The following is a 19,939-nucleotide window of genomic DNA, read 5'->3' as shown; positions in this document are numbered from 1 at the left end:
AGCAGACGTGAAGGAGTCCAATTTATAATGCCTATAAATGCCTTTAAAATGAAAGGCGATGGTGAGGCACAGGTTGCTCCCCTGCAGATTTCCTCTATGGATGCTTGCGTAACCCAAGCTCTATGGATGCTTGAGTATCCCAAGCAACTGTCATGGCTGCACTCCTAGTAGAGTGATCCGTGATCTGGCCTGGCAATGGCAATTGGTATGCTAGGGCTATGCAGGCTTGCAACCATTTGCCAATTGTTGAAGGGGTAACCCAGGAACCCAGGGAGACTAGCTGAAAGGAGAGAAAGAGCAACTCTGACTTCCTATCTGTAGCTATTCTTTTGATATAGATTTTCAGGGCCCTTTGCATGTCTAAGGTATGCCATTGGCGTTCTAGTGGATGGGAAAGCCCCAGACAGAAGTTGGGCAGGACAATTTCCTGAGCCCAATGGAACCAAGAATTGACTTTTGGTATAAAAGAAGGATCAAGTCTGAGGACGACTCTATCTGCATGGAACTGTCACCTTCATCGGAGCAATGGTCTTCCTTGCACACCAAGCCATGAAGGCCCACCAGATGGCATTGTATATGTGGGTGCTGGTCGGGTGTCTGGAGGCCTGAATGGTCCGAATGACCCTGGGGGAATATTTGCTTTTCCTCAAGTGCCAGACGGTTAGCTGGACCCACTGAAGCTCTGGATATATTAGGACCCCCTGGCTAGGGAAATCATCTCTGACGGGATCCTTCAGGGTGGAAACACTCACAGACCTTTTAGGTCTGCAAACCATGGGCGTCTGGCCCTCTGGGGGACCACCAGTAGCACCTCTGCCTTTTCCATCAGGATCTTCCTGATAATTGCTGGAGGGCCAGGGGCTGCGTAGGGTATTGGTCCCCTCCACCCCGGGGGTTGGATACCTGGAGAAGCAGCAAGGGACCTGTGCATCCACCAGGGAGGCAAACAGGTCCACGACTGGGCAACCAAATCTCCAGGACATCCCCCCGAATATATCCGGATGGAGAACCCACTGGGAGGGGTCAATCGTGGCCCTGCTTAAGGAATCCGCCTGCTGATTGGTGGACCCGGCAATGTGTTCTGCTTTCAAGGAGAGGTGGTGATTCTCTGCCCAAGAGTCCAAATGACTCATCTCTGCCTTTAGAGCCCGCGAGTGGATCCCTCCGTGTTTGCTTATGTGGGCCTTTGTGGCCACGTTGTCAGTCAGAATCAGTGTGCGTTATCCATGGACAAGCCTCTGGAATTGGCAGAGGGCCAGGTGTACCACCCTGAGGTCCTGCCAATTGATATTGTTGCTGAGCTCTGCCTGCGTCCATCAGCCCTGGGTCATGTGTATTGGCAGGTGGGCACCCTAGCTGAAGAGACTGGTGCCCGATGTAATCACCAACCTGTTGGGTTCTCAGAAGAGATGGCCCTTGACTAAAGCTGTAAATATCCACCATTGGAGCGATCGTAGGACTGGTGTGGATATGCAAATTGTGGTCTGTGAATTGCTGTTGCATGCTCTTTGGAACGGGAGCAGCAGCCATTGCAGGGGCCTGGCATGCAGCCACGACCAGGGAACTATGGCTACACACAAGGCCATCTTCTCTAGTGACTGAGATAGCAGTGCCACTGGGGCGTTGCACTCCTATCGTATCAGGGTGATGAGAGCCATTAAGTTGTCCCTGTCACAGGAACACCTCGCACCATTGGGTGTTGATCACTGGCCCTAGGTGTTGGATTCAAATTGTAGACACAAGCTGACTTTGTTGAAATTGACGGAGAACCCATGGTTCTGCAACACTTGAATTGTTGTACTTACATCCTCCGTTGCTCGAGATGGAGACAGAGCCTGAATGAGGATATTGTCGAGATAGCACTGAATTCTGATCGGAATGGTCCTCAGGTGGGCTGCAAGTGCTGCCAGGACTTTGGTGAAGCACCTGGATGCTGAGGCTAGGCCGAATAGCAAGGCCTTGTACTGATAGTGACCTTGGGCATATTGGAACCTGAGGAAGGCGATGTGCTGGTAAGATCGGCAAATGGAGGTAAGCCTCTGGAAGATCGATGGAGGTTAGGAAGTCGCCCTGCCGCAGTCCCTCCAGAATGGAAGAAATTCAGAAATTCATTCTGAATTTCTTCTAGATCAAATGGGTATTTAAAATTTTTAAGATCCAAAATTGCCCTCCACCCCACCCCCAAAGACTTTAGAATGATGAATAGAATAAAACCGCTGTCTCCTTTGGTCCAGAGGGACTGGCTCTATGGCCTGTATTTCCAACAAGTGTTGGATGGCCGATTCTATAAGCTGACATTTTTCGGCCTTTGAGGAAACAGGCCACACCGGAACAAGGTTCTCATCCTCAGAGAGATCAGGATCTCTAAGCCCTTCGTCTCCCCACAGGTATTCCTGATTTCCCACTGATGGACTGCGAGATTTGGGTCTCTGGAGAATGGGTCTATTGACTGAAAGTACTGGAGGCTCAGAAGAATATGGTGGACCTTCTATAGGTACAAAATCTGGTCGATAGGATTGCTGCAATCCCGCAGCAATCCCCTTGGAAATAGCTTGAGATATGATGTATTCCATATCTTGAGAACCCTCTGGCCAGTCTAAGCGGAGCCCCGCTGAAGTGGGAGACTCTTTGCTTATTAATGCACAGGAAAAAGGATCCAGGTTTGTATCTTTGCTGACAAGTTGAGCCAAAGGAGAGGGAGATAGCTCCCTTGCTCCCTCTGGTGGTGAAAATGGCTTAGCTGCCTCATGAAGCTGAACCAACAGCTCCCTTTGAAAAGTGCGTGAAGTAATAATAAGAGAGTTGGAAGGGACCTTGGAGGTCTTCTAGTCCAACTCCCTGCCCAGGCAGGAAACCCTACACCATTTCAGACAAATGGTTAACCAACATTTTTTAAAAAATTTCCAGTGTTGGAGCATTTACAACTTCTGCAGGCAAGTTGTTTCACTGATTAACTGTTCTAACTGTCAGGAAATTTCTCCTTAGTTCTAAGTTTTTGTTTTTTTTACATTTATATCCCGCCCTTCTCCGAAGACTCAGGGCGGCTTACATTGTGTAAGGCAATAGTCTCATTCTATTTGCATATTTATATACAAAGTCAATTTATTGCCCCCCCAACAATCTGGGTCCTCATTTTACCTACCTTATAAAGGATGGAAGGCTGAGTCAACCTTGGGCCTGGTGGGACTAGAACCTGCAGTAATTGCAGGCAGCTGTGTTTAATAACAGGCTTCTTACAGCCTGAGCCACACTGCGGCCCTCCTCAATTAATCTCTCCTTGATTAGTTTCCACCCATTGCTTTTTGTTCTACCCTCAGGTGCTTTGGAGAATAGTTTGACTCTCTCTTCTTTGTGGCAACCCCTGAGATATTGGAACACTGCTATCATGTCTCCCCTAGTCCTTCTTTTCATTAAACTAGGCATACCGAGTTCTTGCAACCGTTCTTCATATGTTTTAGCCTCCAGTCCCCTAATCATCTTTGTTGCTCTTCTCTCCACTCTTTCTAGAGTCTCAACATCTTTTTTACATCGTGGCAACCAAAACTGAATGCAATATTCCAAGTGTGGCCTTACCAAGGCATTATAAAGTGGTATTAACTCTTCACGTGATCTTGATTCTATCCCTCTGTTTATGCAGCCCAGAACTGTGTTGGCTTTTTTGGCAGCTGCTAAACACTGCTGGCTCATATCTAAATGGTTGTCCACTAGGACTCCAAGATCCCTCTCACAGTTACTACTATTAAGCAAGGTACCACATATACGGTAACTGTGCATTTTGGTTTTTTTGCCTAAATGTAGAACCTTACTTTTTTCACTGTTGAATTTCATTTTGTTAGATAGCGCCCAATGTTCAAGTCTGTCAAGACCTTTCTGTAACTTGAGCCTATCTTCTGGAGTGTTGGCTATTCCTGCCAGCTTGGTGTCATCTGCAAATTTGATGAGTTCCCCATCTATCCCCTTGTCCAAGTCATTGTTGAAGAGTACTGGGCCTAAAACAGAGTCTTAGGGTACTCCACTGCATACTTCCCTCCATGTGGATGTAGTTCCGTTGAGGACTACACGTTGAGTGCGGTTGGTCAGCCAGTTACGAATCCATATGGTGGTGGTGCTGTCTAACCCACATTTTTCTACTTTATCTAGTAGTAGGTTATGGTCTACTTTATCAAATGCTTTACTGAAGTCCAAGTAAATTATATCAACAGCATTCCTCTGATCCACTAATTTTGTCACTTTGTCAAAGAATGCAATAAGATTAGTCTGGCATGATCTGTTTGGAATAGCTTGGAATAGCTATGGGGGAGACCAATTGTTCACTAATTACTCACTGGAGAAGAGCCTAATGCTGGGAAAGATTGAGGGCAAAAGAAGAACGGGACAACAGAGAACGAGATGGCTGGATGGAGTCACTGAAGCAGTAAGCCTAAGTTTAAATGGACTCCAGAGGATGGTAGAGGGCAGGAAGGCCTGGAGGAACGTTGTCCATGGGGTCGTGATGGGTCGGACACGACTTCGCAACTAACAACAACAACAAAATTGTTCACTCTGTTTCTTTTCAGCCTTAGCAATCTGTTTTTCAAGTGCCTTGAGGTGCCTTTTAGCATCCTTCCCTCAGCACTAGTGTTCCTACAGGACCTGAGAGCTTTTGTTTTAATCTTAAGGCTGCTCTTTTTGAAGCCGACTGCTCCCTTAGAGGAAGACTCCAGGGAGTCTGGGAAGTGGCTGTTGCCTCCTAGCCTGTCCTTGAGGGAGCAATCGGCCATTTTTTTGGGCTCAGCTCCGATCGGAAAGGAGAATGCCCAGAGAACTGAGCAGACCTCCAAGTTAATTAGCCAAGCTGACAACAGCTGAAGGGGCTGTTAGCCTGCAGGTAGCTCTCCCAATGCGATTTGATTCTGCCCTGGCTGGTCAGCTGGACACATTCGCTCCGTTTCAGGAGTTGGCGGCTATGCCAGTACAAAACTATGCTAGCCAGCTCGAACCTCACAATTCCCAGTTTTAGTCCTGGGAGTTGGCGGCATTGTCAGGGGACCTGGATTGACCAGCATAACTTGCGTGGAGCAAAGCTCCAGTGGTGCGAATGCAGGGCTAGCTTCTTCTGCTTCTGCTCTGTTTGAAACAGCCGTTTCACACAAAAAACTGTTTGTAAAGTCCAAAGTGTCCAAGAATGGATTAATTTCTAGATCCGCCTAGGTGTGTTTCTCTCGGGCAAGACTGAGAAAAAAACTAGAGCTGGAAGGAGAGGCAACGGGGCATGAAAACGAAATTGATTCTTAGTCTCTGGGCAGGAGGACAATATTAACCCATTCTTGTGGCCACTGGCAATGAAGGGCACTGATTCCCTCCATTCCATGGTCCGGAACCGGTGGAATCGGGGGAGCTGACTGGGCCTGGATGATGCCAAAGGTCAAGAATCGGCCCTCTGACCTCTTCGCCATCTCCTCGAACAGACCTGCAGCAGGCATCACTCTATGGGTGCCCTGCTTAGCCAATCTGCCCTGACATAGTCTGTCCCTGTTATATGCTCCACCCTGAGGGAGCAAGATTGCGCTCTGCCCAGTGACAAGAATTGTTATCACTTCCTCAGACACCTGGACCTCGTCCCCCTGATGTCTATTGATGTGGGCCTAGACGTTGGTATAGTCTGTCAAAGCAACACATGGTGGTGTTAGAGGATATGTATGAACCGCCTGAGCGCCCATCCAGCTGTCTTCTGCTACAGCCCTTTCGTGCTTCTCCGTGCCTCTGATAGGGGCCAGGCCTTCTGGGCTACTGATTCAGGTCATGAGCTTGCGGCTATGGTCACTGTTGTCCACGCCTGGTCTACAATAGACAACCCCTAGCCATCTGCCTGAAGTTCTGTCAGCGGAACAACGACCTAGACGGGCCTGGAGTCCTGACCCTGACTCTGGAGGTGGCTAGCCCTGGCCTCCGAAACGCCTCCACTTTAGGGGCCTAGTATTAAACCTGGCCCAAGGTATAACCCTATGCACACTATCATCCTGCCTAACAGGGTCGAATCTGCGCTATGACACCCATCTGTCTGGTCTCTTTTGAATGATCAGGTCCCTGATATTGTCTTGCCTCTCTGGGAATGGGGACACCTGACAACTGAATGTGTCCTCATGGCCCCCAGATGTTCATCGCCCTCCTATCCTCCATCTCCGCTTCCCTGGACTTGGACTGCACCAAGATATCGTCCAGTTAAGCCTGAAGGCAAATGGACCTGGTCTGTAGAAACGCTCCCAGCATTGCTAAGATCTTTGTCAAGACCCTGGGAGCTGATGCCCAACCAAGAGTAGGGCTAGATATTGTGGGAGCTGCCCTTCGGAACAGAATCTCAGATACCTTCGATGATCTCGATGTATCTGAATGCAGATACACTTCCCTGAGATCAATGGAGGTCAAGAGTTCCCCCCCCCCCCGATCTGTAGAACTGTGAAGAAGTGTATCCTGACCTTCCACTGCCTTCACCAAATTAAACCTTTTTTGGTTCAGAAATGGTCTCCCTGCTCTGATTAAGGGACGGTCTCTATCGCTCCTGTGCCTGCCAAATGCCGAATAGCAGTGTCCATGAGTTGTCACTTTGCTGCGTCTCGAGCCACCTGACTGCGCCAGAAATGTCGGAGGTACTCTGGGGGATTCTAGGTAGAGCCCTGAGGAAATGGTCTCCCTTACCCAAGCATCCAAGGTCGTGGCCTCATATTGGTCTGTGCAGCAGCCTAGTCAACTACCATGGTAGCGCCTTCCTAGTAGTCTGCAGTTTCGATGAAGGAAAGACTGTCCCCTCCATGGAATGGGCGCTTGGACTGGGCTCCATATCTATTCTTGTCCGTGAACCCCGACCCTGTCTGGAAAACTGACCTGCCTGTTCCAACTGACCTTGGAACTGTTCTCTGGTATCTAGAGGTGCCTGATCTGCTATAAGAATGAAATAAGGTCTTAGAAAGGATGTAAACGCCCATGCCTCCGTCTTGCGTCCTACTACTGGCAAAACCTCTTTTTATCTTTTGGCTTGGACCACCAAGGATCTAAAGCACTGAATAACACTGACCTCTTGAAGAGGACTCAGGATAGCCTCTACCTGCCAATTTCACTGAAACCTTCTGGTTGTGACTGTGGGAGCTATGGTCTCTTCTTTGAATTAGCAGAGGCCAAATGGCATCCACAGTGTATGCTGCTGTTGCTGAAGACCTGGTGGACTCTCATGTCCTTTGTTGGTACCTTACCTTGCAGCCGCTTGAACCACAGTATCAAGGCTCTGGTGAAAAGGGAAGCTGCCGTTGCAACCTTGATCTTCCAGGCCCCGCCTGGTGAGTTTGTCAAGAGCCGACTCCAACTTATGGTCATCTGGCGTCAGCACTTCTTCCAGTTCAGGCAACGTTGCCGCTGATGATGATAAGGCTAATACTGGTTCCTCCAAATCCAGAAACTTGAGTAGCTCTGCCAGGATTGGCGATGGATTAAAAATGGTCAATCATAAGATGTCAGATGTGATAAGTGCCCGGAGAGTCCCACTGTTTTTGGGACCAAAACCAAAAGCAGAGCAGGAATGGTCTCCGCCTCTCTGGCCGGCCCTGAAAACCAAAGTTGTCCTGGATCCTGCCAGGCCGCCCTGTAAGTCAGTTCCGAAGGGGCACCCTGTTTAGAGGATGGTTTTTTGTCATAAGAAGCCGTGGCTTAAACGGTGAAGTTGAAACAACCCGTAACCGGGATGATCAGACAGTACCACTTCCTCATCTGATGACTCCTGTTCCCACTCTCACTCCTCCATAGAGACAGAGTCCTCAGAACCTAACCTTGCTGCTAATGAGTTAGAATTGACTCCGCCTCTTGTCTAACCTTCAGTTATAATTTTTGGACTCAATTGTGATCGTAAATTGAGGATTACCTGTAATGGAGCTCAGATTTTGAACCCAGGTAGACAGCTTTCCAGTTAACAAGCTCAGCCTCTTTACCACTGAGCCATTATATAAGAAGTCTTGCTATATAGCTGACTACCAACCTCAAGCCACTTTGCACTGCCACAGGAATCCCGTGCTGGACTATCAGTGGCATGTCTTGAGTGGCTGCTGGAAGCCCGGGCGGTGGCGATGGCAATTATACTATCGTGGAAGACGTCCCGCGGCGGCGACGGCTGCTGCTCTCTTTCCTCCCTCCATGGAACCTTCGTGAGAACTTTTGTGAGAGCCTGGTGTGGCGGACCATCTTAGTTCCACCCAGGTCCACACCATCCACATCATATACTATTAAGAACTCTTCGTTTCCCAGCTGGTGACTTTGTCCAACCTTTATATTGTCGTTTAAGATCTTGACAAACCAGGATTCCACCATTCCTTAAGTCTCCTTTTATGATATACTCGTCTAACCAGCTTCTTGCACTACGAGATGCCCCCCTCTCGCGGGTGTGGCCCTCCTTTTTGTCGAGGGCCTACCTCGATGACGGATTTTGGAATCCCGAGAGGTGGCATGCTTCTAAGAAAGGGTTAAGGAGGTTTTTAAATGCATTTTATTGTAAATTTTTAACTAAATTAAATAATGGGTTGGGGGGGGGCACACCCACAGGGGTTAGGCTGGTCCCTTCACAGGTTCACGATTTGGAGGTCTGTAAAATGGAGGTATTGGGGGAGGTTAAGGCTCGACCATGTCTGGGCATGCCCATCTGCACGGTACGTGGGAGGGGCAGATATGGCGGAAGCAGGGGTTCATATCATGTTCGGGGAGTGCGCTCTCGCTGTTTGGAAGCAATTCCGCACTCCGGGCCCCTGGACTTCTCTCGTGTCCCGAGTGGCTCTATCCCTCGGAACCTGGACCTTAGGTTGATGTTATGCAATGCCAGGTCCATTATTAATATGTGATCTCATTCAGGAGGGGGGTGCGGATCTAGTTGGCATTACAGAGACCTGGTTGGGCACAGAAGGGGGGGTGCCCCTTACTGAGATGTGCCCACCAGGCTTCCGTGCATTCCATCGGCCGAGGGCCCAGGATAGGGGCGGGGAGGGGGTAGCGGTTGTTATCAACGAGAGTCTGGAACCGAGGGAGGTCGCTGTCCCACAGATAGCCAGCTGCGAAACCCTCCTAGTGAGGTGGGGCCATGGGGTGCAGGTGGGCTTGCTGATTAAGTACCTGGCTCCTTGCTACGTAACGGCAGACCTGCCCGAGCTGCTGGAGATGATAGCCGGGATGGCGGTTGAGACCCCCAGACTTATGGTCATGGGGGATTTCAACTTGCCATCAGCGGGCGACTCGTCAACGGCGGCTGGGGAGTTCATGGCTTCCATGACAGCCTTGGACCTGACCCAGGTAGTGAACGGTCCCACCCACACCGGGGGTACACATTGGACTTGATTTTTGTTTTGGGACAGTGGCTAAATGATCTGGAATTAGGGGAGTTAATATCTAAACCCCTGTCATGGTCAGATCATTTACTCCTTCAGCTAGACTTTCAAACTGCTGCACCACGCCACAGGGAGACGGAACCGGTTCGATGGTTCTGTCCCAAGCACCTGATGGACCCAGAAAGATTTCTGACGGAGCTTGGGCCATTTCCGAGGGATTTAGCCCACGGCTCGGCCAAGGAACTGGTCGCCGCCTGGGGCCTTAGACCGTGTCGTGCCTTTGCGGCCTCTGATCTGGCAACGAACTCGACCAGCTCCTTGGTATAACGAGGAGCTGAAAGAGATGAAGCGCTGGAAAAGACGCCTAGAGAGCGCTTGGAGGTTCAGCCACTCCGAATCCGACCGAACACTAGTGCGGTCACATATTCAGACTTACCTAGTGGCGATCAGAGTGGCGAAGCATAATTACTTCTCCGCTCTCATCGCATTGGCAGATAATCACCCAGCCACCCTGTTTAGGGTAACCCGCTCCTTGCTTAGGCAGGAGGCTTGGGAGGACCCTCTACAGGGGCATGCTGACGATTTTGTACAGTATCTATCTGATAAAATCGCTCGGATTCGGGACGGATTGGACACTGATTGGATAGATCCGGGTGGGATGGCGGGGACGAGTCTTGAGAGTATTATCTGGGCTGAGTTCGATCCTGTGACTCCCGATGACATGGACAAGTTGTTGGGCAGGTTGAACCCCACTACATGTTTATTGGACCCGTGTCCCTCCTGGATGGTACTGGCCACACGGGAGGTTACACAAGGCTGGCTCCTGGGAGTTACTAACGCTTCTCTGTTGGGGGGCATTTTCCCCGCCGCCTTAAAAGTGGCGGTGGTGCGGCCCCTCCTCAAGAAGCTCTCCCTGGACCCAGTTGTATTAGCGAACTATCGTCCAGTCTCCAACCTTCGCTTTCCGGCGAAGATTGTTGAGAGTGTGGTGGCGTTTCAGCTTCCTTAACACCTGGAGGAAACTGTCTATCTGGACCCGTTCCAGTCCGGTTTCAGACCCGGATACAGCACCAAGATGGCTTTGGTCGCGTTGTGACCTCTGGAGGGCTCGGGACAGGGGATGTTCCTCTGTCCTGGTCCTGTTAGATCTCTCAGCGGCTTTTGATACCATCAACCATGGTATCCTGCTGCGGCGGTTGGAGGGATTGGGGATGGGAGGCACCGTTCATCGGTGGTTCTCCTCCTATCTCTCTGACCGTTCGCAGACGGTATTGGCAGGAGGGCAGAGATCGGCCCCAAGGCGCCTCACTTGTGGGGTGCCTCAGGGGTCGGTTCTCTCGCCTCTCCTGTTAACATCTATATGAAGCCGCTGGGCGAGGTTATCTGTGGGTTCGGAGTGGATTACCATTTGTACGCTGTTGATACTCAGTTGTACATTTCCACCCCGAACCACCCCAACGAAGCCGTTGAGATGATGGGTTGGTGTCTTGAAGCTGTGCGGGTCTGGATAGGGAGGAACAGGCTCCAACTCAACCCTTCCAAGACTGAGTGGCTTTGGGTTCCGGCATCCTGGTACAGTCAGCTCACACCATCGCTGACTGTTGGGGGGGGAAGCACTGACCCCCAAGGAAGGAGTGCACAACTTAGGCGTTCTCCTGGACGATCGGCTGTCCTTTGAGGAACATCTGACGGCTGTCGCCAGGGGAGCATTCTATCAGGTTCGCCTGATTCGCCAGTTGCGCCCCTTCCTTGATCGGGACTCCCTACGCACGGTCACTCATGCCCTCGTCACTTCCCGCCTGGACTATTGCAATGCTCTCTACATGGGGATCCCCTTGAAGAGCACCAGGAGGCTCCAGCTAGTCCAGAATGCGGCCGCGCGGGTGATAGAGGGAGCACCGCGTTGCTCCCATATAACACCTATCCTGCGCGGCCTGCACTGGTTGCCGGTGGCCTTCCGGGTGCACTTCAAGGTGTTGGTTACCACCTTTAAAGCGCTCCATGGCTTAGGACCGGGATATTTACGAGACCGCCTTCTGCCACCGTTTGCCTCCCAACGACCTGTGCGCTCCCACAGAGCGGGCCTCCTCAGGGTGCCGTCGACCAAACAATGTAGGTTGGTGGCCCCCAGGGGGAGGGCCTTCTCTGTGGCAGCACCAGCTTTATGGAACGAGCTACCTCCGGGGTTACGACAACTTCCCGACCTCCGGGCCTTCAAGCGTGAACTGAAGACCTTACTATTTCATCGAGCGGGACTATCCTAAAACATATTTTAAACGAAATTTTAAATGGTTTTAAATCGGTCTTTGACCGTTTTTAGTGATTGGGCCATTAACTATTTGGTTTTAATTGTTTTTAATATTGTTATTTATTATTTTGTATTTATTGTGTATTTTAATATGGTTGTAAACCGCCCTGAATCCTTCAGGAGATGGTGCAGTATAGAAATTTAATAATAAATAAAATAAAAATAAATAAATAAATAAATAAATGTCTGTCCCTGTGGTTCCCACCTCACTGGATACAGGAGGAACTGATTCCATTGATGCGGACAGAAAGAGCACCACCCCTCTTCCCTGGTCCCCCCAGGGAAAGATGACAATATCTTGACTGGTTGTTGTGACTCCAGCCCCCGAACATGTCCTCATGGAGGAGAGTGACTTGGAAAGGGAGGGAGAGGAGTCAGCAAGGCCTCCCTCACCAGGATCCTCCTCGCTGCCACCGCCCCAAGTTCCAGCTGCAGGCCAGGAGGAGTAGCTGACAAGGCCTCCCTCTCCCGCACCCTCCTCCTCCCTGGCAACGCCTCAAGTCCCAGCTGCTGACGATCAATCCTGGATTGAACCGAGGTAGCGATGAAAAGATAAGCGTGCGCAGCAGAGAAAAAGATGTGACAGGCTTAGAGATTGCTGAGTCACTGAGCCACACCCTACAGGGTATAAAAGTGGGTGGAGCTGCCATGTGGCCCTTGTGACGGACAAAAAAGCTACCAAAGGTGCACTGCAGCTCGGTTGTTGGAGGATTAAAGGACTTTGTCAGTAAGTTTTGGCAACGGATCTTGGACACGAGATAACGGACTCAGAACTTGGCAGACCTTTGCATGGTCACTGCCAAGTATTTCCTCAAGTGAAGAAAATCAGGTCTATAGCAAATAAAAAGACTGGGAGACACGTGTCTTGCTCTGTGAAGTGGGGAGGGAGACATAACACTGGTAATCTACTGCTGCAGGGGCAGGTAACAAGGATTAACCCGCAAAGGCCATTTCTATATGGTGGTCCCCATCTGTACCGTTAAATGCTTCCATTTTACTGTTACCTTGAGATTCCTAGTTTGTTTCTTTCCAAGACATTCTGAAGCTGTCCTTCTGTATCTCCTGTGCCTACTAAGAGCACTTGATTGCCAGAACCTTGGCTCTAATCAGGGGTGAAATGCTCCAAGATCGGATGGGATCGCGCGATCCAGGAGCGATGGCGGCTGCTGGTTCAGAGGACCGGTAGCAAAAATCCCTGGCCCCGCCCCCTGTCTCTGCTGAGCCGCACCATCTGCAGAGGGTTTTTTTTTTTCACTTTTAAAAGCCGGTTTTGCTTCAGCCGAAACAGGCCTGTAAAAGTAAAAAACGGCAGAACCTTACTTGTACTCTTACTTGTAGAAAACATGCTTTCTACAAATAAAAGTAGAGATTCTAAGGCATTTACCTGATTACTGATGAACGCATGGCCACAGCCCAAAAGCAGTTTCAGTTTCAGCCCAGACAGAATCAATCGCTCAGCTAATCTATTTCCTCGGTGATCAACTGGCTGGATTTGCTGGCTGAGGAACTCTGGGATTTGGAGTCCACAATAAAATAAAATAAAATAAAATAAAATAAAATATTTGTGCAGCTTTCTGAGATTTGGTGTGTTTCTGTAGTGTTTCACTCTAACTACACAAACACACAAAATCTCGGAAAACTGTATGTGGTATTTTGTGTGTGTGTGTGTGTTAGTTGTGTGTGTGTAAAGTGTGAAAGTTGGTTTTTGAGCTTTTTCTGGCTGTGTGAAGTGTGAAGTGCAGCTGCTTTTACATTGTGTGTGAGTCAGTTGTGTTGTGTTGTGTATGTGTAAAGTGTGAAAGTTGGTTTTTGAGCATTTTGTGGTTATGTGAAGTGTGAAGTGCAGCTGCTTTTATATTGTGTGTGAGTCAGTTGTGTTGTTTGTGTGTGTGTGTGTAAAGTGTGAAAGTTGGTTTTTGGCACCTCTTATTGTTTTTTTTAATACTTTGCTTATTATTTTTATTATTTATTGTTACTGGCCACGCCCACCAAGCCATCTGACCACCAAGCCACGCCCACCAATTAAGCCATGCCCACAGAACCGCTAGGGAAAATTTTTAGATTTCACCCCTGGCTCTAATCCTATAATGACCACTCCTGGAAGCCCTGCTGACACTTTCCTGCGAGTGGGAAGCTTCCACCCTGCAAAGGCATAATTCCTGAATTTCTGACAGAATTATATGTGTGACTGCGAAATCACCAGTCAGCTTCCAGCAAGGCTTGTGCTGCTGTCACCAGTCAGCCTGACTCTCCTGCAAGCTGAAACCAGCTGCTTGTGGAGTCAATAGTGTGCCAAAAATGGTCCCAAATATTGAGGACTGGAATCAATAGATTGGCACCATGCAGAAGATATGCCAGAATAATCTGGAATCACACTGGATGAATACTGGCCGTAACAGCATGACCCAACTGTGTCTTGGCCTAAGGAGCAGACCATAATCCGACCTAAGCTCCTGTGGTGGCTGAAGGGCTGGAATCAAATCCCCCAAAACAGCCTGTCCTCTCCCAAAATGGCCACCAAATCTGGCTGCCCCCAAATTGGCTCCCAAAATTGGCACCAAAAAAAATCCAATGCTGGAGCCAGCCTTGGTGCTTTTTCCACCCTCTCCTGTGCCTTCTTACAGTCTCAAGGAGTGCGGAGGCTTGATACATTCTGGTCTAAAAAGGGCCACTCAGTTCCCAGTCTGAAGGTAATAGCAGCCCCGTTTAAAATCTCCACCGGAGCTATTCGCTGACTCTGCGCCGCAATCTTACCACGCGGCGCTTCTTCAGTACTCCCTCAGCACGGTACAGTAAAGGAGGACCCCCTGGATGTTCTCTGGGGTCCCCTTGTCCAAATTTTAAATTTTAAAAGCCGCAGAAACCGCTGCAAAAAGGTTCTTCGCAGTGTTCATGCACTCAACTAATGGCCGCCACTTCAAACTGCTGCCCAGCTGATTAACCAGCCCGATCGGGTTAAAGAGGGGAAAAAATGGCACCAAGGGAAGGCAGAGAGACACAAGTCAAGCAAAAGAAGAAAAAAGGAAAAGAAATATAACAGAAAATCAAACCTCTAACTTCAGCAAAAAAAAAAAAAAACTTTTGCTGAAGAGCAACCCTTCCTGTGTCCAAAGAAGCTCTGGACTGAGTTGATACTGGGAGAGTCAGCAGAGGGGCCATCTCTTCAATCTCAACCCGGTCCATAGAGCTACAGGACAGAGTGCTACCCATGTCTAGAGTCACGAGTCCCCAGCAGGAAAATGTACCTTCTGTTCATCAATCCAATCCAATCAATCAATGCAAGAGTATGTAAAAAGTACATACTTAACATTTTATACAATCTCATGTTATAGACTGGTGTTCATCTTTTTCCTTTGTTACCAGCATTCAAGAAATTATTACAGTTGATTATGGTGTTTAACATAATGGCCAGGTCTCCATGAAACAAATTAGAAGATTATCTTGGATTACTAGTAGCAAAGGGCATGCTGATTGCCCATCCAGATTGTTTAACCTTCCCATTAGCATGATAAATTAAATTTGCGAGAACTGAAACTTGGTTTGTACTATCCAAACCAAAGATTTTTGCTTGCCATTCTCAAACAAGGCAAAATTTGTGTTATCAGTAGCAAAAATGCAACAATGCAAGAGTCTGGATTCAGATAGAGTAAGTTTTTCATTTTCTCTTAGTCAACCATAGAAGCAAAAGTAACCAAGTCAATACAAGCAGCGTGTGTTCATATTTATGGTAAACCAGGTTTCTCAAAAATCTTGGTTTTGGGTTAAATGCTAGTGTGCTTGTATAGTGTTGGTCAGAATTACAAATACAGTAAAAATCTGAATTTCAATTCATATAATTAGCAGTATTGAACACTGCAGCATTCTTGTATTATTGCATAATTTATCTGTTCTTACTGAAAGCTAACTGAAGCTCTTCACAGCTGTTTTATTCATGGAAAGACATGTGAGACAAGTTCTATAAATACTATCACATGGAACTCTTAACAACATCCATCCTTCTTACACAGGATCTCAAAACTGACACCCTACACTCTTGGCCAAAAGTCCATGGCAACTGCTATTTTGGGGAAAACACTAGTAACATTCTAGTCAACAGTTTGTCCCCATAGCATATCATTCTCTCTGAATATCTAATGTAGTCATCCTAAATAACAATTGATTATCCCAGTAGATGATATTAGGAAGTTTATGTTAAATTACCTCAGATAATTTCCCAGGAATATAGAAGAATAATTTAATGAAATCTTGATATTATAGAGACACAATCTGAATCACAGATCAATTTCCTATGCATTATAAATGAATGGCATAAACAGAAAATATCATATGTTTATAAAATTATATAGGTAATCCTTGATGCATAACAATTCGTTTAATGACCAAAGTTACAAAAGCACTGAAAATATTGACTTATGAGACTTACCATCACTGTAGTATCCCCATGGGCACATGATCAAAATTTGGACAATTGGCAACTGGCATATAGTTATGACCATATAAGTGCCCTAGGAAATCTATGTTCATAGAAATAGCCAATTTTTCTGTCTCATCTCATCTCATATTAAGTATTCCACTTGTCTGCTATTCTTTCATACCCACTTTCAGAGTAGTTTACAATTTATAACTCATTCTCATAGAAACTTAGAGATATATCAATCACTTAGAACTATGTAGTTAAAAATGAAGAGCTTGATCACAGGGGGTGCGGGGGGGAATTCACATTAAATATAGTTTTAATCATCTTCAAAAGATAACCCTAAGCTAACAGTAGTGTAACCAAATAAAAAAAAAGATACTGGAGGCATTATTGGCTTCTTTCCTTTTCTCACACTATTGATCTTTAACATTGTAACCATTTTTACTATATATTTTGAAAATTATTCAAACTCATGCAAGCCAGTTGAAGTGAATCATATAGAATAGAGAAAAAAAGCATGAACGTAAAATTTTATGTTGTTCCTTTCTGTTCAAATTCATATGCACAGTGCAAAACAATGGTGCTAGTGTGCTGGCAAATGCCATTCCATGAAAATAAAGGATTCTTAATTACCCATCAAACACCTACATGAGCTTTGGAATGCTTTGATCACCCTCAGAGGCAGAATTGAAAGTTGCACTGCAAAGAATGCTACTGAAATCTAGGTTTTACCTAGAAGAATGCTCCGTGGGTTAAAAGATGGTTAACAAGAATTAAACTGGAATGTTGAAAGTAAATTAAACTTCCTCTTGCAAGCACCAACTAGTTTGTAAAACAATGTGTTGCTTTCTTTGCAGTTAAGGGAGCTACATAGGAGGAAAAAGATATAGAATTTTTCTGATATAATAAACTGTACAATGCATAAAGCTTATGAGTTTGACTCAATCAAATTTTTATTTTACTTTTTAAGCTATTTTAAATTATTAAATCATGTATACTAAAATATTTTAGGTCTAAATGTTAAGGTTATTATAAACTTATTTTCCAGATCTAAAGAAGAAAGAAGACAAAAAGATATTCAGAAAACACAAAAGGCAAAAACATCACTTCTGTTGGCATCTCCTTAAATCCATTATGTGATTTGCCAAGATGAGTTCTTTAAAAAACTGCCAACAGTTGTGACTAACACATCCCTCTATGTTTCCCTTTCAAATTCAAATCACTGCACAGCAATAGAAACCCCATTTGAATATATTTTAATAGTGGCTGTTAGTACACTTATATAGTTTTAGATCTACATAAGAAAACACATCACTAGCTACTGTGCACAGATAAGCCTTCACTCCATTTTCAATAATTGAAAAATATATTTAAGATTTAAATAATTTAACAGGACAATATTTATTACTATTAAAGTATATAAATATTTATTAATTATGAAATTAAATGATATTATTAAATTATTAAGATAAAATTATCATTGATAAGATAGGAAATCATAAGGAGAAATAATATACAATAAATCTAATAAATTATAATCACCCTCACTGTAAGCAACTAACCAAGATATAGTTACTGGTAAGTACCAGATCAACATTTTCGTAATCACCACACTTGAACAGTTAAAACAAGATCATAGAACAATTTATCATACCATAAAAATATGCTTTTTTTCTTGTTACATAAAAGGGTAGCAAAATGTGATAATAATGATGACAACCGAAGCTGGTGGGAACCACAAACTAGGTTATATTTGACCAATGGAATCTGAAATAGATCCTCAGGTTTGTACTAACAGGATGAGAAAGTTCAGCTTGGACCTTTGTCATTAAGAGCTTTATAGGTCATAACCAACACCTTGAACTGCCTTCAGAAGGAGACTGGTAGCCACTAAAGTTCATTAAGCAAAAGTGTAATATTGGCTATCCTAAGGCCCCTGAAGACTCTCTCATTGCACTTTGTACCAGTTGAAGTTTCCAAATGGACTTCAAGTATAGCCCCATGTAGTGAACATTGCAATAGGTCAGGGAAGAGACAGCATTACTCAGGTAGTCATGTGTGGAGACTTATTTTGCTCAAGTAAATACCAGTTTCTGGGGAGAAAGTCATTATTTTTTTCAATTGCCACATTTTTATAACAGCTTTAACACTGTTAGAAAAGAGGGCATTTGAAAATTAGATACTGTTACCCCAAAGCAATAAATTCTGCAAACAAAACCGCATGCAATGGAGAAAAAGCAATATACAGTATGCATTATGGCTTCCAAAGAAATATAATGCTGTTACCATAGGCTTTTTAAAAAAATCTTGTCTCAAGCAAAATTCTTGATAAGAAATTAAAATGGGAAAGATTCTCAAGAGTGGGGGTACAATATAAATATGCTTTACATATCCTTTGAACTAAAATTCCATAAGGCATTACTACCACATACAATGGTTCCAGCTTCAAGAAGACTATAATCCAACATACACATAGAATATCAGATTAGCTATCCTTAGAGTAGAAGGATTCCTCACATTTATGTACAGAGCAGTTGATTCTTTCAACCCTGAAAATTTGCAGACACATACAGAAGCATGACTCAAGCAAAGATAGCAAAGTACAGAAAACAGTGACATCAGAACAATGAATCTTTTCAAAAATAACATTAAAATGTAAGCTAAAATAGAAAAGCAGAAATATAAAAACTCTTCAATATTCATAGAAGCTATTTAAAATCTCAAGAACAAAAGCTCAGCAAAAGTGTGTACCAGAGATTGAGGAAAATCCCAAGAAGTCTAAGAAGATGCAAGTTTTGTTAATAAGTAGATTAAGAAACCCATAAAAGGTAAGAAACCTTTCCCCAAATTATGGAACTGTTGCTTAAATAAGTCAAAGGAATACAAACTGGAAAAACAAATCAAAGTTGATAATAACACAGAAAAATAATTGAGAAGTATATTGCTAGAAAATTAAAAATAATTTTAAAGGTTTATTTAAGTATGAGAAGTAGGAACTTGGTTAGAGATCCTACCATTACACAGCAAACAGAAAAGTTGAATAGATATCATGCATGAACTAATGTGTTTTTTTCCCTCAGAAAACTGCACTGGAAAAACTAAGTCTAGTAAAAATAAGAAACAGCAGAACCAGAAGGCATCCAGCCAGCAATAGTTCTAAAAAAATAAAATATAAAATTACATTTCAAGCAAAATATTATTATCTTAGAAAACTTTCTCTATATTAAAGCATTGCAAAGAAATCAGAGCTACACGTTCCGATAATAACATCAGTTGTTTATCAATTGAAAATCAGCTTTGCATCTATTACCGAAGCTTCTACCTCACCACCAAAATAATAGTACAACTGCACATATATCTATGGAAAGAATGAGTGATTATATATTTTAGAATTTTGACATTTGTTAGCAAATATTAGCAGTCATAATTGAAAGAATGAATTAACAGAACAGACAGATCTCACAATAAAATCAACAATGATAAAGATACGCAGTTACAAATTATAAAGTGGGGACCTGCACTGTAATTGATCTTTTTAGTACATCAGCCTCTAAATCACGATCAAACCTATCTTAAACTTTCATACTCCCTTTATATACAATATTAACATTATATATTGTTTATTTTAGAGAGCCAGACTAGAAACTGGAAAACTGTGAGTTCTTCTGCCTTGGGCACAAAGCTGGGTGACCATGGGCCACTTTATCTGAAGCCTAGAAAGGAAGCAAAGACAAACCCCTTCTGAAAAATCTTGCCAAAACTGCAGGAACTTGTCCAAGAATCGGACATGACTGAACATAAGAAATTAAGATTTTATTTATGGATTTTAGAAATCTGTTATTATATTTCATGTTGGCTGATGGATTATTATTTTCCCAT

The 19,939-nt window shown here is 45.1% G+C and overlaps 1 protein-coding gene across 1 annotated transcript in view; it reads right to left on the bottom strand.

Annotated features, from left to right (window-relative positions):
- Positions 1–19,939, bottom strand: part of LOC131198201 (sodium-dependent phosphate transporter 2-like) — a 97,330-nt gene that overhangs the window by 71,683 nt on the left and 5,708 nt on the right. The gene's annotated exons all lie outside the window — the stretch shown is intronic.

This window comes from Ahaetulla prasina, chromosome 4 (genome assembly GCF_028640845.1).
Source record: "Ahaetulla prasina isolate Xishuangbanna chromosome 4, ASM2864084v1, whole genome shotgun sequence".
Lineage (NCBI taxonomy): Eukaryota > Metazoa > Chordata > Lepidosauria > Squamata > Colubridae > Ahaetulla > Ahaetulla prasina.
The sequence above is the reverse complement of the archived record's forward strand: the minus strand, read 5'-3'. Positions and strand labels throughout refer to the sequence as shown.